The sequence below is a fragment of the Vidua macroura genome, chromosome 5 (assembly GCF_024509145.1).
Source record: "Vidua macroura isolate BioBank_ID:100142 chromosome 5, ASM2450914v1, whole genome shotgun sequence".
NCBI lineage: Eukaryota > Metazoa > Chordata > Aves > Passeriformes > Viduidae > Vidua > Vidua macroura.
Genome location: NC_071575.1, coordinates 30985854 through 31012794, shown reverse-complemented (window position 1 = coordinate 31012794; position 26941 = coordinate 30985854). Strand labels below are relative to the sequence as shown.

The 26941-nt window shown below is 38.2% G+C and overlaps 1 protein-coding gene across 3 annotated transcripts in view; it reads left to right on the top strand.

Annotated features, from left to right (window-relative positions):
• Nucleotides 1-234: 234 nt before the first annotated feature.
• PACSIN2 (protein kinase C and casein kinase substrate in neurons 2) overlaps nt 235-26941 on the top strand; it is a 62916-nt gene continuing 36209 nt past the window's right edge. For all 3 annotated transcript variants that reach the window (XM_053977696.1, XM_053977695.1, XM_053977694.1), the window contains exon 1: nt 235-343. The gene's annotated coding sequence lies outside the window, so the exon portion shown is untranslated. The remainder of the gene's footprint in view (nt 344-26941) is intronic.

Here is a 26941-nt window from a genome sequence, read left to right as displayed (position 1 = left end):
CGCGGGGCTCCGGCTGTCCCCGACGGCCGCCGGGGAGCGCGCGTCGGCAACGGGCACGCGCACCGGCCCTCGCCACCCCCGACGGGGAAGCGGCGTTGATTGGCACTCGCGGTGAGCCAATAGGCGGCGGCGGAGCGGGAGCTTGTCCGCGCTCTCGGCCAATGGGGAGGCGCCAGGGGGCGGGCGCCAGGGGCGGGCGCCAGGGGGCGGGCGCCAGGGGGCGGGGACGGGGACGGCGGCGGCGCCGAGCGGAGCGCAGGGGTCGGGTTCCGCCGCGCTCTCGCTGTCTCGTCATCCCTCACCCCCACCGGGCACGGGCGACGGGCAGGTCCCGGCGCTGCAGGTGAGGCTCGCTCCGCGCCCCAGGGCCCTGCCTTCGGGAGAGGCTCGAGCTGGCGGCCGGGTTGGGATCCCCGTCGGAGCCGTTGGGCAATGGCGGGCGGTGGGTCCGGGCGGGGGGAGCCGCTGGTGCCGCGGCCGGGCCGGCGGCGCTGCCCGTGCTGGGGTCGGGCCGAGCGGGCCGGGCTGGGGGACGACCCTCGGGGAGCCCGCTGGGTGCGGGTCGCCCACCCCACGGCGCTGCGGCGGGCGCGGGGAAGGTGAAGCTCTCCTTGCACGGCGCCAGGCGGGGAAGGGCAGGGCTGGGGCTTGCGAGGGATGACGACACTGGCTCGGTTCCTGTAGGAGGGGAGAGCTCCCTGCTCGGGGAAGTTTAGTGACCCACTCGGTGTGGTGGCGGCTTTGGTTTGGGGAGGAAAAGAAGGCGAGGATGGAGTCGTAAACTTGAGCAGCTGGGTTTTTGCTCGCGGCTTTGAAATCCCGGCGCCCCAGATGATGGCAGGTAACGGTGCTGATTTGGTGGGAGAAGATGTTTCTACGGGGGAGAGTGAGGTTTTAGACAGCTCAGACCCTCCTGAGTACTGGTAATGACCCAGCTCAGTCAAGCTTCTTGGTCTTGTAGTTGCCTCCTTCTATCTTGACTTTCCCTTTTTTGGCTTATGGAAAGAATCTCCTCATGTCCCAGGGCGAAACGTCTGTGTGAGAGACAGACATTTCTTTATGTGCACTGAGGCTACCTGGTTAGGGAAGAACAGCATGTGTACAGTGTCTGCCCGGCTCGCTGTATCTGTCCTTCTCAGCTGTCTCTGCTTGGAGTGACTCAGAAGCTGATAGATTTAGTCATCCTTTTGCCTGAGCACTAAAGGAAGCCAGAAAGATGCAAGTGCCATATGCTGTCCTTTGTAAACTGAACATTTTGAAAAGTAAATGCAGTCTTGCAGTTTTAAACGCTTGAATTACTTGATTAAAATAGTAGATTAGCTAGGATAATTTAAAACTAGTTCACCACTCCTTATGTTTCCTGTACCTGTTTGTGTAAGTTTGCTCATTTGACAAAGACTGGGGTAAAAAAACAAGCCGTGGATGTGCTAGGCACTTTTGTTTCTGTTGCGCTCCACGACCTCCTGCTTAAAAGGCTGCCACGAGACTGTTCTCTTGCTGTTGGGGAGTGGGTGAGGGGTTCCCTTCTGCTAATTTGGATGTAATGCCATCATCTTTTCAGCTCTCCTTTAAAGCCAAAAACCTTTCCCCTGCTTTTAAAAGTTTAAAACAACGGTAGTGCATTATTATAAGAGCCATAGTGAAGGCTGCATTATGTAAGCAACTGAGTTTTCATTCTGGTTTAATGCAACAAAAGGATCATTCTCAAACTAAAAAAGTTTGCCAACTGTGTTTCAGATGGTCAAAACTTGTTAATTGCATTCTTTACTATTAAGGTTATTAACACTGAATGCTCATGTGCTGGCTGTTTTATACCTGTACCTACCTGAAATTATATTTTGTCAAACTTGCAATTTGCCTTCAAAGATAGTAGTTATATTCTGCCAATTATGGCTAAATCAGCTTAAACAGGAGCACATATTAGCGTAAGGAGCATGTCTGTTGAGTACAGTGCAGCATCATCTTAGAGATCCCTGATCTCTGTACACCACAGCTTCAGTGTGGTGAGCAGAAGAGGTGTGCAGGTGCCACCTTGCCGGGACTGTTCTGTGCTGAAGTGCTCCAAACTCCCTTTAGGAAATAGTTTGCAAATCTGGATCAATTTTTTCTTTTTTTATGCCTTTGATATATCATCATAATAAAATGGCTTTTTGTTTGTGGTCTAGATCATTGTGGTCTATGAATGTTTTTAAACAGTGCCTTCAGAAAATACCTAGATGATATATCTTTCTAGTGGGTAGATGTCTGCTCTCTTTTCTTGTGACAAGCCACTTGAATGTTGATCTGAAATCAGTGAGCCTGTTATTTTTACAGGTGACATGTTTGGATGATTTAGTGTCAGGAATGAGAAGTTTTGTTCTTGTGGTCTGTCTGTGGAGCATATGGACACCTTTTCCTGCTCTAGAGCTGAGTGAGCTGCATGCTTAAAGATGTCCATATGTCAGTTCTGTGCTTCCCTGTTGGGGTTAAAATGAGCCTGAAGGTGACTGTGGGTTGAATGGGTAGCCTGTAAATGAAGGCTAAGAAAATTCTGTGCTTATTGCAGGAATTGGATAAAATGGTTAGCAGTGCTGCCAGTCAAAAGTTGCCTGTGCTTGTACAAATCTGTGTTGTAATACAAAGTAGCTAAAAGGTAGCTTTCTGTTTCTGAGTTGGTGCCTGGTTTTGTTAGTGAAGCAGCTCCTAGAAAAACTGCATCTTCTCGTGCATTAAGCCAGGAGAAGGGTAGATGCAGACCGAATGTGGTTTTTTTTTTTTTTTTTTGGTTTTTTTTTTTTGTTTGTTTGTTTTTTGTTTTTTTTGTTTGTTTGTTTTGTGTTTTTTTTTTTTGTTAATATATTTTTTAAACATACATATAAACTAATACATGAGTGCCTTTTTAGTTCTTAGAATCTCTGCTTTAAAAAAAATACTATGATTTAATGACTTTCCTGTTGCTTGAGGCCTGGAATGAAGTGTCTAATGCTTGAATTTAAGACTAGTCTGTGAGATGAACAACTTTTTTGTAACATGGGATTTAATTCAGACTCTGTCATAATCCCCAGAACATCAGGAGGTGACACTGTTCCTTGCAATTAAACCCGGTCACTGATTTTTGACTTAATGTAATGATGAACTATTCCCAGGAGATGAAAAGGAAGAAGTAGTAACTAAAAGAGTGATGTAACTGTGCTGAGATAAACCCAGCTAAGTGCTCTGTGATTGAATAGAATGCTGTATTTAATATGAACGTTACATGGCTGGTTGGCTCACTGGGATTCAGAAGAATAACCTGGAGTGCACAGTAAAACAGCTGCTGTACTCTGGGGCTGGTTCACAGTCTCCATAGTCCAATTTGTCATGAGACTTGAATGTTGTTCCTTTATGTTTTATCCTTTAAGGTGTCTTGCTAAGGGGAGGAGGATAATCCAAATTTCTCTAATGGTGTTGGTCTAGAATCCGCCCTGATGAGTGCTTCTTGTAGTGTGAGGGATTCTGCTTGTGCCACTGGTGCACTTGCTAAGAGTCCTGTGGATCTCGGTGGACAGGATGTGTCAATATTTGAGGAGGTTCCCAGCCCTAATTAGTAAATAGGGGTAGAACTAACAGGGCTCTTGTAACACTGCAGAGTAATGAGCTCCAAGGCAAAAAGAAAATGTCTCTCAGGCTTTAAGTAAAGTGGTTTGGTTCAAATTTTCAGATTATGCAAATATTTTAAAACTGTTCTGATTTACACAAGGTATTTGTAAATATTTACAAAAATATTGTAAGTATTTTGATAGTATTGGAAACCTTTATCTTGAACTGTTTGGCTTTGGGCCAGTGCATATTGCTAATCCTTTCTGCTTGTGTAGGACTCTGCTTTAAGGACTAATTCCAAGGCGTCTATAGACTAAAAATTTTAAACAACCTTCTTTGCCTTTTATCACATACCCTAGAGCAGTGAATGACAAAGCAGGCTACAGTATAAACAGCAGAAATGATGCGAATGGTGTGTATGGTATTATTAAATATTTATTTGACAGAGTTTTACTGAAACCAGAAAGGCTGGATTTTATGTCATCTTTTGACATAAACTTGTAAATGTAACATAGTATATGCCCTGAAAATGGGCACCACTCAGACTTCAAGTGATACTGTGGATGTGAAAGTATGTTCTAAGTATCTTCTTATGCCTGTTCTGATTAATGCATCATGGAATCCTGCTGTACTTGCAAGCTCTTAGCTTTTGATATAAAGTAATAAGTCATTTGCTACTAATAAAACTGGCTGACTTTGGTGTCACTGTACTGTTCATCCTGAAGTCCTTGCTGCAGAAGTGTGATATTCTTTCTGTCTTATTTTATTGTGTCTTTGTGCATGAGTAGCACAAACAGGGCTCATAATTCTGCCATTCATGTATGATTGTACATAAATCTTTCCCACATACCAGGTATATCTATTGCCATGTGGTGATTGTAGCAACAAAATGTGTATGTACACTGGGCTCTGAAAGGCCTAGCAGAGTTTTTGTGCCTGGCATTTCACAGCCAGGGTTTTGGGTTACAAAACCAGCTTGCACAAACTTCTAACCTGGCATAACAATAGTAGCTGAATATTGAAATAAGATTTTTTTTTCAGTATTTTCTTTTATTCTCAATAGCAGATGCACAGCCATACTTGATTAACTTTAAAGTAATATGACAAAGAATATAATGAGCTGTTTTTTTTCCTAATTTCTGACTTAATGGGTTAAATAAAAGGTGCAGAATATGCTCAATGTGCCCTTTATAAAAGGGGTAATGTGAAGTACAGATTTTAATAAATAATCTGCAGTGAGTCATAGGACAAATGGGACATGGTTGTGGTTTGATTTAAACCTGTCATCCTCTCCCTTAATTGAGGCTTTCTTGGCAATTTGACAGATATCTACCTCTCTGCTGAGCGGAACAATGCTGCTTTCTTTTTGGGAGAAATGATAAATGGATAAACAGGTACAGTTCTGTTAAAAGAACTCTCTGTATTTAATGGAGCCACACATATGCAACGTCAACTTGTAGGCATGCTTACTTCCACAGTCCTTGAATAATATTCTCAAAAGCATTTTTTCCAAAGTCTTCAGGTTTTCTTTGTCCCTTAATAGTTAAAAATGAAAGCTTCAAAACTCATTTTTCAATTACCTGAAATAATCTAAGCGCTTGAAGTAATCTGATATCTGGTCAACATATAATTGTGCTTAATTTCTAGGTGCTGCTGAACAGCTTGCTTTAAGGTCTAGAGGGAGCTCATTTGAAGGAAATTACTCCTAAGTTCTTGCTGTGTTGAGTGAGGTTATGGTTCCATTCCAAAATGTGAACATGCTGTTTTATATAGGAGAAACTGGGTAACCATTTCCTTTATGCAACTTTTCATTAGTTTTTGTGTGTTAGAGAGCTTCATATAAAGAATGCTGTCAGTCTAGTGTCATTCAGATACAGATAGAAATAAATTGAGTAGTTAACTTTTCCTCTTTTGGGCAGTTAAATTCTTAGAAACTGTTACACCCACACCTGCGAATATTGCCTTCTCACTGATTATTATGTTAGGGCTGTGAGAGTTGAGGTTTTTGTTGTTTTTGAAAGCTGGTGCAACTGAAAGTAGTAACAACCAGCACATATGGATAAAGAATAACTTTTGCCAATAACTGTTGATTCTTAGTGCCACTTCCCAAAGCACACTTCCAATGTGTCTTAAGCAAACAGAGTTCTAAATGGGAAATTAAGTGAAAAAAAGTTTTATTCTGTTACTGTGTCATTGATGGCCTGTGCTGAGATGACCACAGTTGGATGCCAGCTGCCACCAAGCAACTCTGTCACTCTAACTTGACAGGACAGAGAAACTATAACAAAAGACTCACAAGTTGAGATAAGGACAGACAGGGATCACGCCCCAGTTATGATCATGGGCAGAATATACTTGATTCAGGGACATTAACTCATTGCAAATCAAATCAGAGTAGAGTAGTGAGAAATAAACCCAAATCTTAAAACACCTTCAACCAACCCTTTTTCACAGGCTCAACTTCACTCCTGATTTTTCTGAGTGGCACAGAGTGACAAGGAATGGGGGTTGCAGTCAGTTCTTCACATGTGTATCTCAGCTACTCTTTGCTCCTCATACTCTTTCTCTCCTCCCACAGGAGACAGCTCTCCACAAACTTCTTCAACATGAATTCTCTCAGGCTGCAGTTCTTCACAAACTGCTGTGGTGTGGGTACTTTCCAGGGAGTCAGTCTTTCAGGAGCAGCCTGCTCCAGTGTGGGTGCCCCACAGGGTCACAATTCCTGCCAGGAGCCTGCTCCAGCCTGGGCTACCCACTGGGGAGTCACAATCCCCTTTGGGCTTTCATGGCTCCACTCTGGGGTCCTCCATGGGCTGCAAATTTAGCTGTATCCTCAGCAGCAGGTGTTGGAGATGACTTTAATGAATAGGCAGTTTTGATAGGTGGATCATGCATTAACATTCTGTAGACATTTTAAGATATTATTATTTGGTTAAACAGATTTTAATTGCTGCTGCTCTTAAACTATGTAATTAGATTGATTATCCAATTGCTAATAGTATGCAGAAGAAACATAGAAGAATTATTAATAGCTTTTAGTTCAGGAAAGAACCATTTGTAATCATCTGATCTTTTCTGAAAAAGACCATCTATAGGACTTAGAATGAATCCCTGTTGGAATTTGATAACTCCACAAAGAAAATTTCACCTTTAGATAAAATGGATGTAGTCTACCACAATGCTGTTAGGTGCCCAGTTAGCTAATTAGTCCTGCTGCCTCTAAGAGGGTAATCTCTCTGATTCATAGTCAGATAATATATACTTCTAGCTGCCTACCTAACAGCACTTTATTTATATCCTAAAATTCATTGAGCACATTCAGCTGAGTGTTCTGCTCCATTTCAGAATTCCTCAAACTTGATGCTTAGAATATTAGTTCATGTTTATGAGATAGGGAAATTAAACTTTCTCTTGGTACAGTCCAATGTGAATTGCAGATTAGGATCTTTAGGTTGTGCTCGTTTCAGCAAATAGTCCAGATAGGTTTATCAGCACTGATTTTGGTCTTATCTTAAATATTTCCTCAGGCTTTTTTAAAATTTGTCTGGGCAGTAGATCAGTCATGATTCCTGGTCTGTTCACAGGTCACCAATAATAATGATAAATAGCTTAGCAGTACCTTGATTAACACATCCAGCTTTGTAATATTTCTTGACTCTGTCTTTTCAGGGCTTAAAATAAATGTAACATCAGACTGAGCTTGTATTATTCTGTATCTTGATCAGAATAATGAAACCATCAGTCAGGATTGTGTCCTCATAAAAAAGAAAGTGATGCTAAGGATTTGGTTGTATAGTATCTTTCTTTTTACTTTGTAATAACAATTATCAGCTTGGTATACTCAGATGGAATCTCTCTTGTTCTGTTTATTAAATTAACCTGTCCTGGTTCTGGCCAGGACAGGTTAATTTCTGCAGTAGGCAGGGAGGGGCATGGCCAGGACCTCGAGGTTATTCTGTACCACCTCAGGTAATTTTTCCAGGGATGGGGAGAAAGGCTTCCTTCAGGAGCATGAAGGAGGGAGTGCCTGAGCATTGTCAGGGTGATTCTTTGTGCTGAGCATGCTAGAGCATCCCAAATTGTATTTTAAAATTCTTGAACAAAACCTGGTTTGGGCTCCTAAGTAGTTTTAATTTCTAATTTGAGGGCTAATAATCATACCAGTCAAATAAGAGTATTCATCTTCTGACTTGTTACTACATTGAGTGATAGCATTGTTGTGAAGGTTGTTACAGTAAGGATAATAAAGGAGCTTTAAAAATATTTGCAGTCTACCAATACAACTATTTCTGTGTTCATTCTGCTACCTTCCAACATTTCTAGCTTTTGTTATATTTGTTACTGTGAACTTCCCTTCCTTTCCACTTCACTTAGAGGTGTTTCTGTAGGTAATGTGGTTTTCTTCTTCTAATGTGGCTTTGGGGACAGCTATTAAAAAAAGTCTTGTGTGATTATCTGTTACTCTCATATTATATAGTAATATTAAAATAATACTGAAGTAATATTATTTTATCAGATTGCTGAAGCTGAGCTTCTCAGGACAGGATGACTTCTAGTTCTGTCATCCGTTCTCTTTTGAAGTGTGGATGCATGGAGTTCCTTCATGGTGAATTCAATGTGCGGTTTGAGTTAGGACACTGTCACCTATAAATCCCATACAAATTTTGGAGTTGGGAAGGTGAAACATGCAACACACACGGGTGGGACCAAAGGGCCCCACAATAATTCTCATTCCCACAGCAGCTTATTGCAGAAGGAGCTGTGTGTGCTGTGTTGTGTAGTGTGCATTAGTGGTCTCTGGTAGATACCACTTAGTGCTTGTGTGGTGCAGAGACTCTGTGGAGTGTTAAGTGTTCTTTAAAGTTGCTAATATTTCAAATGAGTAATGAATATTATTGCAGAAGTCTCACTACTCCTTTCTTGACCAGTCCTCTCTCCCTACATAACCACATACAAGCTCTTCAGCTGTATGACATGTACAGTGAAGTTTCAGTGTTATTAAATGGCCTTGATTTATGTTCCCAAAGGCAATAATGTAATCTCTTACTTGTATGCTTACACATAAGCAATGAAAAAGTCTTTTTGCCTTTCTTTCAGGGTGCCAGCCTTTCTCTGAAGGGTATCTTGTGTGTGGTCTGTGTACTTGCCTATTCTTTGTGTTAGCATAACATCTTGTAGCTTGTTAAACTGGCTCCAAAGTTTGTTGCTGCTTCTACTCGCAGTGATAAATTACTTCAAAACCAGTGATAGTCTGTGTTGTGACTAAAACAGGAAATCAAAGTTTTTCACTGCTGCTCAGCTATTTGTTCTTGCTACGTGCCTGTGGTGGTTGTGTTTATCTGTCTGTGCTGTGTCTGGGGTCAGTTCTCTGGTCCAGCAAGAAACTTTTTATTTTTGCAGAGTCATTCTCAGCTGGATAAAGCTTAGCACCTGACTTCCCAAACAGAATCAATGGCATAGGGATGGGTCAGGAGGGGTGCCTGGGGATGTGACACAAACAGTATCAGTCGCTGTCAGTGGAATGAATTTGTGTCATAACAAAGTGATCAAGCTATGTATTGAGCTATGGAGCGCAGTGAATAATTTCTGTAAAGTTGACCTGCAAAGTGAATGTTGAATGTAAAGAGCTCTCTGTATAAGTGCTTTTATAATCAGGTGCATGCCAGAGGTGGTCAGGTGTAATAAAGGAAGGGAAATGGAATGGGTATAAATGCAACACTGCTGTTTGCCCTGGCAGCTGAAGCTGTGCTACCTGAGCTGCTGAAATGCAGTTGAGAAAGGCGTGACACTTCTTCAATCACACTCTACCCTTACACTGTCTACAGTTAAGGAAAATGCAGATATGCTTGAACTTGTTTCTTGATTTTTACCAATTTTAAATGCATGGGTGAATAGAAAATAAGTATTAAATGATATAAAATTCATCAATTTAAAGGTAAACTTCTGGGTGTTTTCTTGATTTTTTTTTTTTTTTTTTTTTCTTAAAATATTTTGGAGTGGAAGTACCAAAATACAATTGAAATACTTTTTAAAGTTAAGCAAGTTCCAAGTGGAAAGGAGCCAAAAGTCCTTGCCATTTTACTTTTAGAATATTTACTTGTAAATAATGTAGGTGTTTCTAAGGCTTAATGCTGATATTTTATTCTTATATAATGAAATACAGTATTTACAGAAAAAAGGGGAATGCTAAATAATTGTTTTGAAACTCCTAGGAGATGATTTAGATTAATCTGTTAGCACACAAAGTTTTGAAGAAGTAGCTTTGAATTTCAATTCAATATTTGATTTCCAAAGTTGATGCAATTTTGTGGAAAGAATCAAGTGTGGTTTTTATAATGTTAATATCTTCTTTCCTTTTTTTTTTTTTTTCTTTCTCCCAGGGTAAAATCTAGGTGTACAAAAACCCCATGCTATTGCTATCATTTCCTAGACTGAAAAACTGCTTCCCTACCTTATTGAAACCTCTTTGGGTTTATGGTTTTGGGTGTTTGTTTTTTGTGCTTTTCAGTTTTGTGAGGGATTTTTTTTGTTCATTTGGTGGTTTTTGTTTGGGTTTTGTTGGTTGGGTTTTTTTTGGTTTTTTTTTTTTTTGGTTGACTGATTGGTTGAGTTTGGTTTTGGTTTTTTTTTTAGAATTTTTGGAATTTGAGGAGTAGATTTAGTTGGGTTACATTTGTTCTGTGGTACTGTCCAATATGCTTTCTTGGCTATTCTGAGTGAACTACTTTACCACCAGATTTATTTTTCTTTGGGCAGGTGCTTAGATTGGCTAGCAGAGAACATCTTAGAACAGTATTGCAGAACATTTTGTGGTTTTCTTTGTTTAATTGTTGTGTGCACTGAAAAAGGTGCTTGGGATATCATGAATGTCTTGTCTGTTCATTGAGCTAGGACCAAATTTATTAGTTATGTTCATACACACAAATTTGAAGAAATTAAAGGACAATCCATATAGTTTTAAGTGATCTATATCTGAACCTTAAAATGTATTTGAAATGAGATTTGATCTTAAAATTGGTTTGAATTTGGCTAAGAAATTCTTTGTCCAAAGTAGTATATAGGCAGCTGCTTCTGCTTTGGCTTGTTGCATCCCTAGATCTGAGAGCAACATGTGGGTTTAGTCTGTATCAAATGACTGCATTTTAGCTCTTGGTTTAAAATAGGCTATTCCATAGTTTCTGGTAGAATGTAAATCTCATGGTGTGTGGTGCCATGGGTAAAATCTGTGCTGTGCAGTGTTAATCGTCGTCAGGTCAGTCCAAACAGATCCATCACTGATAAACACAAAATAGATGAAATAAGTATACAGTGATTCTGAATTTATTTTGGGCTGTGCAAGATAAGCTGTAGTTTCTATGCTTTAGACTTTGACTACTGTGATAAAATATGATGTTGTTTCTGTTTCTACAGGGATCCACTTAGCTGGGGTTTTTTACTAGCCCTATACAGAAACTAAAACTGTGATTGGAGATCTCCCCTTTATCCCTCCTCCCCTTTCTTGCAAAAGAGGCTGGATAGGAAGCACCTTTGTTTCTACTTGTTGTAAGGCATAGCAGAAACACCTTGTGTAATTAAGGAAACATAGTGCTAAATTTAGCATGTAATTAATGTGTTGGCGAACAAAATTACTAGTTTTATAGTAATAATTTTAGAAGTTTTTATGCCACTGCTAAGGTATCTTATTGCACAGCAGGAAAGAAATGAACAGGTTTGGAAGTTTTCAAGTACATCTAAAGGTATTTCATTTTGTTTGTGTTTTATTTTTTACATTTGCAGTATTTATTTCACTTATGAATTATTTCATACGTATGGATAAAATACTATGTTTTCTGAGTGAATATTGCTATCCCAGTATAGTATCTTCTGATATGATTTGTCTGAGTTGTGAATGATGCTAATATTTCAGTTTTGAAGTTTATAGTGTGTTTGAGTTTTTTAATTTTCAGGGTTGTGTAAAGCATATAATTTATCTAGCATACTCACTGGAATGCAATTTATTAGGTAGGAAAAATACCATAAAAATCTATACAAAACCTGTTGTACAAATTGGCTCTTTAAAGCTGAAGACTTTATAAACACGCTTCTCAAAATGTGTTTTGAATTTGCCAAGGAAAAATGTATCACATGAATCCTTCATTTTTTTAATTGCAGTGAATAGTTACAGAGGAAAGTTATGTAATCTCATTTCAGGAAAAAAAAGCTTTTATGAAAATCTTGTGAAACACTCTTTGTAACGCAATACCAATTAACTTGTTCAGTGTTCAACCCTGCAAATGGGGAGAAATAAGCAACGTAGAACTTACAGCTCTTGTTAAATTGCTTTGTCAACTGTTGTTGCAATCCTCCAGGAATCTCCACATTGCTTCCCAGAATGAATTAAATTTGAGCTATTTTCTCTAGTTATGCAGCTGAAGCAGCTCAAGAGAATTACTGGAATGTGCAAAGAATAGCATATTGCACCTAGGCTTTGACATTAGAATTTATGTAGCTGTGAATACTGAAAGAGCTCCTGGAAGTCCAACCACATCAGCTTAAAAAGATATTTATATCTTGTTTCCCAGTTGTTTTTCTATCCTAAGGGGGGAAAAATCATCTCAGATGAAAGACAAGTGCAAGTAGGGATTTGGCATATATATGTCAAATATATAAAATGAAAATGCAACAGCTTGGAGTTCTGTCTAAAGCTAGGCTGCTGAAACTTAAATATTCAAGCAAGAAGTTAGGTCTTTGAAAATTCATTTAACAATTTGTTACTTGATGTCTTCTGCTTTTGTCTGGAATTCATAGCTCAATACAGAATTACTGATTATCTGTGTTAAGCTGAGTAAGCTGTACAGAAGTAACTTGCCTCCAAATCCTGAAATCATTGAATATATTCTGGAATATTACTGTTGAAACACCCTAACTGGAGGACTGTAAAATAAGAATTTAGAGGTTTTCAAAATTTGGATAAGCTTTCAGGGCCTTCATCTTATAGGCAAAAGTACTGGCTTTGTACTTGGATATATTGGATCCCTTGAGCCAGAAGTTTTTCTCATAGCTGAAAGAACCCTTCTTGTATAATTGTGTCCTGTTTACTTTGTATCAGTGACATTAGGAGGAACTTTTTTCAACGTGTTTATGGTGGTGTTGTCTTCCATTGACTTTCACCTTTCCAGACACAAGAAAATGGGCAGTGGTGATACATTTTGATTGTCTGTTGGAACCATGGGGAGTTAGTAAAAGTAATTTTAAAGCTAATTTTGCTAGGACTTAGTCACAGCTGTGAACCAGCACTAAACCTGTTCAAATGGCCTTCTTTATTGCTGCACTATTTTTAGGTTGAAAAGGCTATCTTTAGAAACTTCTTTATTTGGTGAACGTTGTAGGGACATAGTTCACATATTCTCATACAAGCATCCAGGGAGAACTTTGAAAAAAACGTAGGACTCTTCTGATATTGCATAACAGTTATGCAGCAGTTCTAAATTGTTACAGTTGGTACCAGGCATCATTGCTGAGATCCTCAGAATGAAGACCAACAGACGATTTGTGTGGCAACTACTGTGTCTTCTTTTAGAAAAAGTTTTTACAGACGAACTGCAGGTGGATGTTAGTTTTAACAAAATGTTGGCTAGACTGATTTGGTGTCATTAACATCCTTCAATTTGTGTATCAATAAGAATAGACACACAAATATTTCTGAAAGAACAGCTGCCTTCCTTTGAAAGGAGTTTTAAGTGCCAGTGGTAGAAATGCAAGTCTGAAATAGTTTGGATTTAGAGCTTTATCTCATGCCAGTGGATGTTACAATAAAAATATGTTCATATGATAAGGAGCAGATAGTTATACCAGGATGTACCATGGCCAGGCCAAAGACTAATTGTTGAGTATGTATGTACCAAATGAGTGTTTTTTCTAGCTTAATTATTTGAATATCTGCAATTTATGTCATGCAAAATGGACCATAGTGAAAGACATATGTCATTACATGAATTAAGTATAGTGTGAACATTTGTGTTGTACCAGTACCATGAAATTTTTCTTCACCTATTAGAATTCATAGTTAAAGGATTAGTGAATGGCTTTGGCTGCAAGATTCAACTGTGTAGCCTTGTACTTCAGCATAAGAAAAAAGAAAAATGGACTACAGTTGTGTGTGTGCAGAAGGTAAAAAAGCAAATGAAATGTAACTGGCCATGAGAATGACACTCTAGCTTTTGTCTTTCAGAAGTTGAGTGATGTCTTGTGAATTGGTAGATAATTGATTGTAGAGTCCCCACCACAGAACACTTTGAAGCTGTGACTGGACAGGGTGCTGTGTAATCTCAGCAAGGCTCCCTTCCCATGACAGATTGGACTAGAGAGGTCAGGCTGTTCACAGTTCTGTGATCATTATAACTTGACAAATACTCAGCTGAAGTATTTCTTGTGGGATCTGATTACTGTATCAAAGTGTGGTTGTTGAACACTCTTTGAAGAGATATTGAGTAGTCCAACCTCATCTGCTCCCAGGACTTGTTTTCAGGATCCTGTGACCCTCACCATAATCCTCATCTTTTCCCAATTTCATCAGTTATTGTGTCAACTTCCCAATTAAAATCTGGCATTAAAAATGCAAACAGATCTAACGTTTATCTTCTGTGGATCTGAAAAGTAATGGATTTTTTTCCTGATGAAAACAAAGTCTGGTAAACAGTCCTCTGTCACTGTTAACTAGATCATCAATTGTCAGACTCAAATGAGCAGAATTTCCAATGCTAAAGTGTCACTGATCCATGACAGGATCAGTAAACATTAGCCTTCCTTGGTTTGAAATAGCATTTTCAGCTGTAATTATGGCTACAGGCTTTTTAAGATAGTATGACAAACGTAAAGTAGATAAGAAAGTGTTTTCCCATGAAATATACTGAATATTCAAAGTCTTCATAGCGCTTATTAGGGGAAAAGGTAGGCAATTTTTTGGAAGGTGCCAAGAGTTGGACATTTCAGTTTCATAAATCACAAGATAGAGAATAAATGCATGTTGTCTAATGAATCAAGGTTATCAAGCTCTTGAGTACTCTACATAGCACATTCTTTACTAATGCTATTTTTTAGATGTAAAATATAGCTGTTTTAAGTGTATTTTTATCATTCTGGGTGACTGATGCATCAACTGGATATTTTCCCTTGGTGAAGCAGTTTTTTTATCTTTCAGAGATGGACAGTTGCAAAGATTTTTTCAGTATAAAATGAATTTCAAGTTAAACACAAAAGGAAAGAAAGAAACCACTATGGGAGTATTTGTGTATGTGCCCTTCAGATATTGTACCACAAGTTAATAATACTTAGTGACAAGAAAACTCTTACAGCTATACTCACCATCACTCTTTTGTCCCTTTAGTCTTCTCTTTTTAAATTACACATCTGTCTTAAACATGACTTTGCATGTTCTGAGATAACCTTAATAGATACTCCAAAGGATATTTTAAAAATATTTTTAGAGTTGTTCTTTCGTGTGCTCTGTACCCTTAAGCTTTAGGAGTAAGAACAAAACAGCTGAAACAACTGTGGTCTGAGCCATGAAAGTCTGAAGGTTCCTCCTGACCCTTACTCTTCAGCTGTTGAGCTGCCTTTATTAGCAGCAAGTGTTAATGAGCTCATGACTGCAGTTACCAGAGGGATTCTCTTCGTGGGTTAGAGAAACTTCTTGCCTTCTTCTCCAGACGGCTTGAAATGACCAAAGAGTTACCATGGTACTGTTTATTACTAGAGGGGGCGTTAGCTTTGTGGATTTAGGAGATTTTCTAGAGGTGGGCCTACTTTTTCTCAAAATGTTTATATATTAAGGCTTTAAGCCTTCAGAACCAGAAGTGAGAAAGGTCTGTGCTTAGGTTTCACAGGTGTTCTCAGCTGAAATGCTCTTGACTTGAATTGCGATGCTAAAGAGTGTGATTATGAAAAGCATCATATGTGTTGCTTGTAAAATATTATAAATAATATCGTTCTATATGCAATTTCTGTCATGTTTTCTTCATTGTCTAATGCTTTTTTCTGCAGTGTTTCAAAGTCTTATATATCTATTTTATTCTACCATAAGATAAAGATAGCTCAATATGAAATTTATTATTAATTGAATAAGTGCATCACTTAGTTTTCTTATTCGAGGGGAAATAGAAATCTTATATTCAGTTAAACTTGGAAGGTATTTCTCTATAATTGAAGCTTTCATCTTGCAGCTGTTTCAGCTGTTGAATCATTTAATCCTTTTTTTGGTTCCTTTGCTACTCAGCCTCTTAACTGACGAGCCATATGGAGATATGGCTTTATAATGGCAGTCATATGTAGACAGGTGACTCATTTCAGTAACCACAAACTATTGTAGAGCACTGGCTGAGATATTATTGTGAGCAGGGACACAGAGCCCTGCCCACAGTGTCATGGTGCAGTTCTGTCTGTGTTCATTGTCACCCCACCCTGGCCTTGGGGATGTCCCAGCTGTCAGCTCAAATGCAAACCTTGGGAGGCAAATGTGGGATGGGATCTAGTGAGACATTCAAGCTGAACTCAGAAGCACAAGATCACTTGCTAGTGATAGGTAGTTAAATCCCTTGGAGGGGGACCCTGGTAGTGCCTTTTATAAGATGGCTGAAAGTCTCAATGTGTTAAAACAGCTCTAGGCTAAAACTCTAGTTTATATATGGGTTTATGTATTTGTGGGCATATAGACCATTACATATATGATTTATGCACAAAGTACATGTTAGAAATCCAGCTCAAGCTGTTCCTTTTGAGCGTGTGGAAGTTGGATGTAGTTCAGAATGATTTTATTACAGAATAGTGACTTTTCTCTGTTGAGATTGCTTCATGTTATTATGCATCACGGAAAAATACCAATTGAATTCTATTTTCACTTAAAAGATGATGTTGCATTTGAATATAATGACTTCAGACTTTCTGGAGTGTAACATTAAGCAGTTTTGTGATCATATGTAGAATGATTTGCAGTAAACTAAATAGCTTAAGAAATTTGATCACTTTATTCTGAAGCCATTTGTGCCTGCTTTTCTCAGCTGTTACAACTATCATACTGCTATTTTGTGAGTGTGGGTGTTACTGACATATGAGTTAAGTTAAATTCAAAAAGAAAAAAGGTGTGTTATTGTACCTTTAGTAGCAATTGATTGAGAATCCTTGTGTAACCATTTAAAATGTTGAAGTTAGCAGTATATATGACAAAAAAGGCAGTTGTGTAATTCCTGCTTTTACTAAGACTTTGTTTCAATACTGTGATCAACTTTAGTCTTATTTGAAATTAGTCTTGCATGCTTGAATCTTCAACAGCAGAGTTCTTCAGACTCTGCCCTTGAGAGAGCAGTAAATTGAACTTGGTTGGGGTTATCTACCTTTCTTTTTTCTGTCTTCTGATTGTTCCCCATATGCAGGTTATATGCTGCTGTTTCGGTGCTCCCCAGCCAGTGATGGCACAGCTTTATTAACTGCAAAAACACAATGGTGATGGTGCGAACAAAAGCTGTCAGCTCATGGGGCCTCTTGTCCCACTTTTCTTGAACTTCAGTCCAATTTAGGTTGCAGAGTAGATGGCTGACCTACTTGTACTTTGGTCAGGCATTAATTTAAAATGGCATAAAAAGCTTTCCTTTTCCTGAAAAGTGGCAGCAGGGTAGAAAGGACTACTCTTTGTGAGGTTAGTTGACCAAATTTAAGTGTTCATTTCACATCATTATTATGTTTAGGGATTCTACATTTGAGTGATCTGTGTGTTTGAGAGCTGTATACAGTCACATAACAGGTACCCAGATTGCTGAAAATCATGGGTAAGCCCGGCTGCTCTGCTGTGCTTTCTTTTCTAAACTCTTAATAAGATTAGTGAAACTTTTGAGAACCAAAGAAAAACTCTCACCTTCTCCCTTGCCTAACCTGGGTCTTATGTGCCTCTTTTAAAGCAGTACCTTGTTTTGCATACTGAAAACTCTTGATTTTTCAGTTGCATTAGGGTTAAAGTAGGTGTAAGTGTTCTGTATGTGTTTTAAAAAAAACCCAAACAAATCAAAACAAACAACCCCCCCTTTCTGTCTTTGCTTGTCAAATTGCATGTACAGGGAAGGCCATAAAATATAATCTCTGATCCTAATATTTAAGTGTGGTACTTCCAGGTAGCTTAGACCAATGAGTTTAGTACGTGGTAAGGAGCCAGTTAATTATATTTATTACCAAAAAAAATTACATGTTTTTAGGGAATGTTTAATTCTACTAAGTCAGCAACTCGTATTGTATAGATTACTAAGTTGTAAGTAGAGGTCTTCTGACCTTGTTGCAGTAATTACCATTTCAGGACCAAAAAATTTAGTTGCCTAGAAACATGAGAAGTCCTGGCTAAAGTTTATCTCAGATTCACTGAGCTGAAAATCTGTTTAAATAGAATTCAAGAGTTTCTTTTTCAGTGACCATGTTAATGAAACTAAGTATTGAGTAGCCTTCTCTCCAACTTTAACACAACCAAGCAATTTAAATTCTCCTAATAGTTCTTTCGAAGCTGCATTCAGTTTGCTTTAAAATCTGAATTAATCTTATTTAATCTTAAATATGAAATACAGTCACATGCTCTTTTGTGCTGTTACAGTATAGCATTGATTTTTAATCACTTGGACAGATATTTTATTGTTCCTAAATTAATAATTACTTATTTAACTTACTGTAGAAAAGGATAGTTGAAGTTAGATGTACCTGTGGTTGTTTTCTTTCTGCATTTATGAATTGTATTCTGTAGAGGTCTGTAAATTTTGTATCAGTTCCAGAAATGAAACTGATTAAATGGTGCATAATCTGATGACTGTCACAGCTGAAAGTTGCTTTTAAGTTGTAAGGCCATCTTCTTTAGCAGTTTTTACATGGATAGTGTTTTCCCCAAATATTGAACTACTCTGTAGTGTACTTTGAGAGTCAAGGAATGTTGCATGATGATTTGACCTGCTTTTTGTAAGCAGGGCTATGGCAGTAAGGGGATAATGCCTGGAGAAAATTGGTAATTATGGAAACTACTGTTTAAAACCTTTTCACAGCTTTGATCTGAGCCAACAGTTATGGAAGTGGTCATTTAATTTGTGCTTTAGGGTGCAAGTCCTGGGATACAGTTCTTTGCCAGCTTTGGCTGTCCTTCGAGCAAAGCTATACTAGCAAATAATTTCTGGGTTATAAGCTACTTGTGTTGAGGATCTAGCCTAGAAAATTGCTGGGTTTGCTTACTACAGAGTAATCCATTCAGCTCCAAGGAGTTTTGTGTGGAAATGTGATGTCTCTGTACTGTTTATATCAAGTATAACATGAGCACATTGTGGTCTGTTATTTTACTGTGTCTGGGGGTCTTCTCTTTCACCTTCAGCAATGTCCTTCTGAGACACTCTGTAGGAAGGTCTGTTATTCTTTGTGCTTTCTCTTTCCATGGTAAGGAAATTATCCTTTATTTGTATCTACAAAAAGTGACAGAAAAGTTCACTAGTACTTGAAGAGTTCACAGATTTTCACGGGTTCACCTATGCAGATTCCCCTGCCCCAGTCAGCCTTCCTAGTTTTTACCAATCATAGTCATCTGTACCTCTCTAAGATAAACAGAAAATAGGGTATTCTGGCATGTTGATAATGCACAGATTTAGTTTCTAAAAGTGATTTAAGCTTTGGAAACAAGACCAGGCTGAATTTGGTTCAAGTGGGGTATCTGAATTGGTTCTCTCCTGAACTAAAGAACAGTAGCTCCTCAGTGCAACCTTCAGATTCAGGAAGACAACCCTGTTTCACCATCATTTAAGGGTTTAGATCTATTCAATGCATGTCAGTATTTCATTAATTAATACTACAGCCCTGTATTTACTGAGATGGAAAAGTACAGCTTTTGACTATGGAACACTGAAACAGCGCATCTGTTTCCTAAGTGACGCATCTGCAAAGTGTGCCTATGTGTTTCACTGAAATATTTTAAAACACTCTCCTCTACTGAAGCCAGTTGTATGATTAAAAATACCTTCCTTTAAAATGGGCCACCCATGGTCTTACCTAAAGGTTATAGTACACCAAATATTCAGCTTTTCAGCTATACAGAATCATATTATGACTGAAAACCCTGTGTTATTTAGAGTGCTGCAGTGTGGAGGGGAGGGAAAGACATTAGCTTGAGCAACAAGGTTTTCATCAGCCCACAGGAAGTGCTAAAGTACACGCTGGTGAGAGAATTGTGTTTGTGGAAATGGAAGTTGGGCAGTGCTGAGTAGGTATTGTGGTTATCTGTGCAGTTACACTGCTCAGCTCCATAGATGGAAAAAATACCAGTGAATTAAGGCTGCCTTTTTCAGGTAAATAGCTTGTAAACAGAATGTGGAATGACTCTCCAAACAACAGTCATAGTTGCTTTTTCCTACCAAAATGTACTCTACTGTGTAATAGCTGATACAAAAGTATTTTTGGCTGAGTGTGATGATTTGCAGTGTTTGTTTGAATGTAAGGGAGTGTGTTTATCATGTTTGAACTGACGGCTTTGGGCTCATACAGCCTGCTGTCCACAACACACATCCATTTCTAGAATGGTTATTGTATTGCTTTTTATTTATGTCCTTTTCTGGGGTTTCTGTTTTGAAGTAGAGCAGTGTTCATGCTGGGTGGTCACATAAGTAAGTTTTGGTGTCTGAGGCAGTGCTTCTTGTAATGTTCTATTTTGCTTCTTAATTATAGGCCATTTTAGAACAGTTGTGTACATGTCACTGCTCTCTGCAACTGCTTTGTCAGTGCAGCTGTAAATGCTGTTTCATGGTTCCTCTCCTGCACAATCCATCAATATCACTGCTATGCACTCTTCTTGGTTTTGCACTGTTGTTAAATTCTACTGAAGCTAAGTATGAAATGTATATGCTTTAGATATTTCCCTTGACATTTTACGAAAATAAGTTTTCATTGTAGGTGTATATAGCAAGCCATCTAATTCCACTAGATAAAGGATCAATTATTTATTTTTAAAAGTATATGGACACTTAAAGATTAAATGCTTACAAAGTGTAATTTGCAAGTTGAAGACATGTAGTCTTTTCTTCCCTTCATGCTTTTTTTGAAACAAACCTAAAAGCATATTTATCTCAATTTTATTTATTTAGAAAGGATGCCAAGATATTAAGGTTCATTTAATTTTGGGAGACTTTGACAGGACATATGAATTAGTGTGTGATGTCGTAGGCATTACAAAAGTGAACATTCTGAAAGGGTGAACACCTGTAACTAAATTAAAGTTCCTCTTGCACTTTATAATTTTAATCACTTGATCCTAAACAGTAGAAAACCTCTGATTTGAAAAATCAAAGAATATTTTTAAATGTTATTTTAACTGACAAATGATCCTGAGTTCTTCAGATGGTTTTCTGGCATAATTTACTCAAAGCCAAATTTTATGCACTTTTTTCTTACAGTGAAGAAGACATTAATGTGGATTTTCCCCTTATGCCTCCAGATTAAAAAAAAAAAAAAGTATAATCTGAAAATGATATGGTTTGTTTTAAATAGATGCAAATATTTTAAAGCTCTCCACATCACTTCCTCAACTTTGCATCTTAGCTGGTATATCTCTACCACTTAAAGCATGTATTTTGCAGTGTTAATAATTTCTGTGGTCAGTGTCTAACTTTAAATAAAAATCTCTGCAAAGCCTCTGAAGGTGATTAATAGCTTCCCTGGTTAAAACAAAAATTGCACAATTAAAATAATACACCTACGCGCACTGACTTGTCAAACTGAGAATAAAAAAAAATTTTTCCCCAAAGTCAGTGTAGCTATTTCAAGTATCTCCTGGTTAATTGGAAAAATGCAGAGGGAGGCTCTGCTGGCAGCATGTGGGAGCTCTTAGGGATGGTTAGGTCATGAATGTGCAAAAAAACAGCATGTGTAACAGCAGCATGTCAAACCAGCATGTCTGGCCACTAATTATGGGGAGGGAGGACAGGAGATAAGAGCTGCCAACTCCAGGGCTCTGCGAGTCTTCTTTGGAGTGTGAGAACAAGGTAGTATTTTACATGGATGAAAGAAAACATGCAGGCCAAGAGTCTTCTTGAGCATGTTGTGTCATTGCCTCATGTTTCAGGTATACTTCTGTGCTGTGTGTTATTCCAATTGTTTGTTCAGTAATTTTGAGTTTCATTTATTTAGTAAAATAATCAGTAATGACCAAAATGGCTGTTCTTACTCCTTTTATTATGGATTATGGAATGTATCCACTATAAGATTGCATGACACAGTGTTAATGTGCCTGAAGAGTTTAATTTTAGAGACTGTCTCCTCACTAGAGTTGTGTGGGATTTTTTTACATGTGGTAATTATAGAAGTTTAATCTGCTTAGTGATCTGATGTGTGCTGAAACTATGGCTTGAATGTGTGTTCATGGCTTGTACATTTAGGGCAGTGAATGACTGCTACTTTCAGTGGTTTCACATTCAGCATTTAACAGACGTGGGAATGGGCAAATATAATCCAATACCAAGGTTGTTGTGGACCAAGCAACCTTAAACTCAGGGTTTCCTTAATTGAGAAGTGCAGAGTCTATTGTTACTCAGGGTTATGAATGACTACTATGAACTGATAGTTTTTTATTATTTAATGCCATTTTATGTTATTTGCTAACTGAAAAATGTCTAGGTGGCAAATTATTGAGTTATCCAAACTAGAAAATCTAGGAATAAACATTGCTCTCAGTCTCAGAGGTGTGTGCCTGGTAGCAAATAAGCTTTCAGAGTCTGTAACAGCATGCATTTCCTAGATTCCTTCCTTTAGTGCTCATGGTTCGCCAAATAGGTTGCTGTCAACTTCTTTCCAAAAATCATTTGGTGCATGGCTCTGCCAACTATAACATAGAGGCTGAATTCCCCAAGAAACAGTGATTCAATTTCCTTTTACGGACTTTTCTTTGGTGTTGGTTGCTGTAGTTGTTTTCTTGATGAAGGCTAAGGGGTTATCTTAAATCCCTGTGGAGGAGGGTGCTATTCTCCCTGTTTTATAGATTCAAGATGAGTGGATTTGAGACTCTACCTTTAGAAATCTAAGGTCTAACTTCTGCTAATAAAATTTAGTCATGTCTACTGATTGCAATTAGAAGACTTCACAGCATTAAGTAGCAGTGATTAATCATGGTTTGATGCATTTTTTCCCTGCACCCAGGGGCTGGAATTTTTTGGTGTCACTTGAATGTGTAAACCATTCTTTTTTCCCGTATTTACTTTTCATATTAATTCATGGACTTTGCAGTGTCAGTAGCTGTGATTCTTAACAGCTTTTGTTACATGATTTCACAATATTGCTAAAGAAGTTATGTCACTTTTTTCTAAGTGAACAGTAAACAGATTGCAACCCTGAAGAAACTGGAAACTCTTATAGAGCAAGTTCTTTGGACAAAATAGAAAATAAAGTAACATCTAAATTGCTTTATTTAACCAGAGAATATGAGATTGAGCATGTTCATGGCAGGTACACTTGGTAGCAAAACACAGTAGTTCACACTTAACACATAGATTGTATTTATTTCTGTACAAGGAAGTCTTGTTTCCTTCCTGTTCTGTGTGGAACAAAACCTGAGACTTCAGTGAATAAGAAGGAAAAATACTATAGCTGAAAGTTCTTAGGAGCAGCTAATTGAAGTTGAGTCATGTTCTTATATATAAGTAATTCAGTCCTTAGTCATGAAACTTGGAATCTTGACAAGTCAGATCCATGGTGACAAATGCTGTCATTCCAAAAATAAGTTTAAAAGGTAATGTGACCAGGTGCTTTTCTCTTCTAGAGGCTGATAGACTGTCTCTCTCAGCTTGCATCTGTAGAGTCCTTGGAGACAATGCATGGCAGCACCATTTGGTTTTCTAAATATGGATTAATTTTTTTTTCTTCTATATCTCATCTTGAGGATAGTTAATCACTGGAATAGGTTGCACAGAGAAGTTGTGCCATCTCCATCTCTGGTGGTTCTCAAGATCCATCTGTATAAAAGCCCTGAGCAACCTGAGCTGATCGTGCTTGGAAGGTTGTGTCACTCTGTGATTCTGAGATGTTTCTCTTTTGTGGACCAGTTTGTCACCTAGGGCCACAGTTTAGTGATTGCCATGCTTTAAAGCAGCCTCTTGTCCATGGGACTGTAATTAGATTTTTTTTAATGCCATCTTTTTGACTATAGTGAAATACATTTTCAAAATAAACATAATCTTCCAAAAGAAATCAGAATGTTAAAATCTCACTTTAAACAGCCCTACCTGTTTCACAGTAAGAGTTTATCAAAGTTATTTGTTATTAGAACCTGAGGAGATTTAACTGAATGATTTCTTTAAAAGCTTTTTTTCATCTTCCTTTTGAAAAATGAATGCCTTAAGGGAATTTTGAGATTCACTGGATTATTTTAGCCTCTTAACAGTCTGCATTTGCACAGAAAAAAAACCCCAACAATTATTTCAACATGAACAAAGCAAGGAATTTTGCAAATTCTTTCAAAGTAATATCAAAACCAACTTCTTGAGAGCAGAGGCGACATCTTGTGTTCAGCTGCTTTTGCGCGTGGTATCTGAAAGTCTGCTTGCTCATTATTAGTTAATATTTTCTAAAATCCTTGTGTGTTAAGCCCTCAGGATATTTGTAGCACTTCTTTTCACACAGTGGGGCACTAGCAGTGAGGAAGAAATTCAAGGTCTGTAGCATAAGGCATGCCTAGAATGTTCCCTACGAGGAAGCTTAAAAAAAAAAAGCCACATTTATTCTTTAAAGTCTGTTTCCTTGTGGCAAAGATCAATGTATCCTAATTTACAAGAATTGCTTAAAAGTCAGGGCCAAGAAATTGGAGCCTTGTTTGTTTGCATCATTTCCTTAGCTATTACAGTATGTACTGTTTATGATGGAGTTACTTTCTGCACTTGGACTTTGTGGTTTATTTTTAGTCTATATAAGCTCTCGTGGCTAAAGTGTGCTTGTGACAAAAGGCAGCAGAGGCTCTGAACTGGTAAGGCTTTCTCTGGGCTGCTTTTTTTGGTGGCTGCAGCACTTGGGCCACTGTCAGCTTAGCAGTTGGGGGACAAGAAAAAAGTGCTAAAGAGATGTGCCTGGAGTTGTGGAATGAGAAGAAAAAGAGTGGATGAAGCCAAACTATTGTGGGAATATAGGAAGTGGGTGTGGGCACTGTGCTTTCCTCTGGACTTAGTTACGGGTTCTGCTGCAGTCCAGCTGACCAAAGAACCCCCAGCTCTGTGAGATTGCAGGTGATCGCTTGTGGAGAATCTGTGCAGAATTCATCTTTCTTGTTGTATCCATCTAAATTTTCTAGAATTTAAGTGACATCTGTAGTTGTTCATAGGTTTTCTTTTATAGTAAAATGGAAACCCTGCAAAACAAAGCAAAACAAAAAAAAAGTGCAATGAATCTTACTTGTGAAACCTCTGCAAATTCACTTGGAGGATGGGAGGACCAAACCCTGACAAAAAATGTGCTAAAGGCCTGGCTTCTGTAATAATTCTATTTTGTGAGGGTAGCATGACTCACACCACTTAATGTTGCTATCTCAGTATACAGTTTATTTTTAAGTAAGGCTGTAAAAACAGTGTTTTTCTTTACCAGTTGTTGCTATGACTTCACAATGTTTCCCTAAATACGCTTGCTCATACTTTCTCACAGCATAGTATTTGGCACATTAAAACCTTAATTCCATCACTATTTCCCTGAGTGCTGATCATTTTAATGCTTCTACGGAAAAAAAGGATAACTCCATGTATTATGTAGTTCTAGTTGAGGAGGAATAAAAGGTTTTTTTTTTTTTAAAAACCAATCACCACAACCTGTTCCTTCATTTAAGAAAATGTTCCTGTGTTTGAGCTTTTTCAATCTTTCCATGTAACTTTTCAGAGTAAATTTACAGCAATTATATAGTTTAAGGTATTTTGTTAAAGGTAAGTGGACACTGTATTATTACTTCAGAACACTTTCATTGTCTTTTTTTATCTGTAATTGGAGGGAAAAAATACTGCTAATGTGGCTTGGGAGAGTGGGATGGGTGACTGGATGGGATGGGCTGAAACTTTCCTCTAAGTTTATACTTCAGAGTTTCTTTTTCCAAGCTGCTGACTTCTGCAGCTGTCTGCCAGATCTCTTCCAAATGGCTGTGAGCACTTTGGTTGAAAGATCTTGGTGTAGAGGAGAAAAGCTGCCCTAACCCTTCCTGACAACCTTCAGAACCTCATTCCGGCCTTGTTCTGCATGGCATGCCTGGCTGTTTAATTTTGAACTGTTCTTATGAATTGGTCCAGCTAGCTGCAAGCTTACTGCAGTTTGGTTTCCTCCTTATACTGCTTTGTAGCTGTCTAAAAAAGGATGTGGGAAAATACACTAGTGTTATCACAGATGTCATCTTTGCTTACCTGAATATATTCTAAAAATTGTAAGGGACAAAATTTATCAAATTTATCTGGAAAGAACACATTCCATGTAAAGGTGTGCTGTTAGAAAAACTGACAATTGCATAGTGTTTAAACTACTTTTCCATCTTGGCTCAGTAAAAGCACAGGTGGAAAAGCTTTTTTTTTTTTTTTTTTGTAATTACTAATAACATAATTCGAAGATTGTTACACTAATATGTAAAAATAATTTGCTTCTATATGGTTTTCCTTTCTAGTTTGCCATTTTGTAGAACCCTTCATATATTTTGGCTGTTGTGGTTTTTAGTTCCATATTCAGCATTAAGGTTATGTAAGCTTTTTTTTGTGAATTGCATTACATAAATGAATTGGATAAAAAACTGATAAGGAGAAACATCTTGCCTTCCCAGCCAGAGTAATTTTGTATGTTTGTGCTGCAACTGTCCAAAGAACTATTTTGTTTCAGTAGCTGGGTTTTGTTACGAACAAGTGCCTACCCTTATGGCATGGTTATTTTCTGTGTATCCCAGAAATGCTAATTTAGTGTTGAATTCTTCTTGCCTGAGAGGCTTTCAGTGCTGTTTCTCTCAGCAGTTTGTCATAACCACTGGGCAGCAAGGTCAGGTTTGGAGGTGTTTTCAGCCCCCTTTTGAAGAGACCATAATACTTTAAGGGAAGCAAGATTGACAAGGCAAAAAAAAAGAGTGGGAGCTTCAACTTAAGAGTCTACTGATAAAAGTATTCATCCCACAAGGGGTGGTAAAATCTGTTTACCTGTATGTATCCCTGGTGGTAGTTAGAGATAAACTTGGCAGGAGACATCCAAACAGGGGAACCTGGTGAAATATCTGCAGAGATCAGACAGGGATTTGTGTGTGTATTTTGGGAGGCAGCTGTTTCCTTTCTCTGCTACCTCTTGGTTCCTAGTCCACAAACTGCATTTATGGATGCAAGGGCTGGGATTTTTTTTGTCTCAGTAATGTTTTTGATGT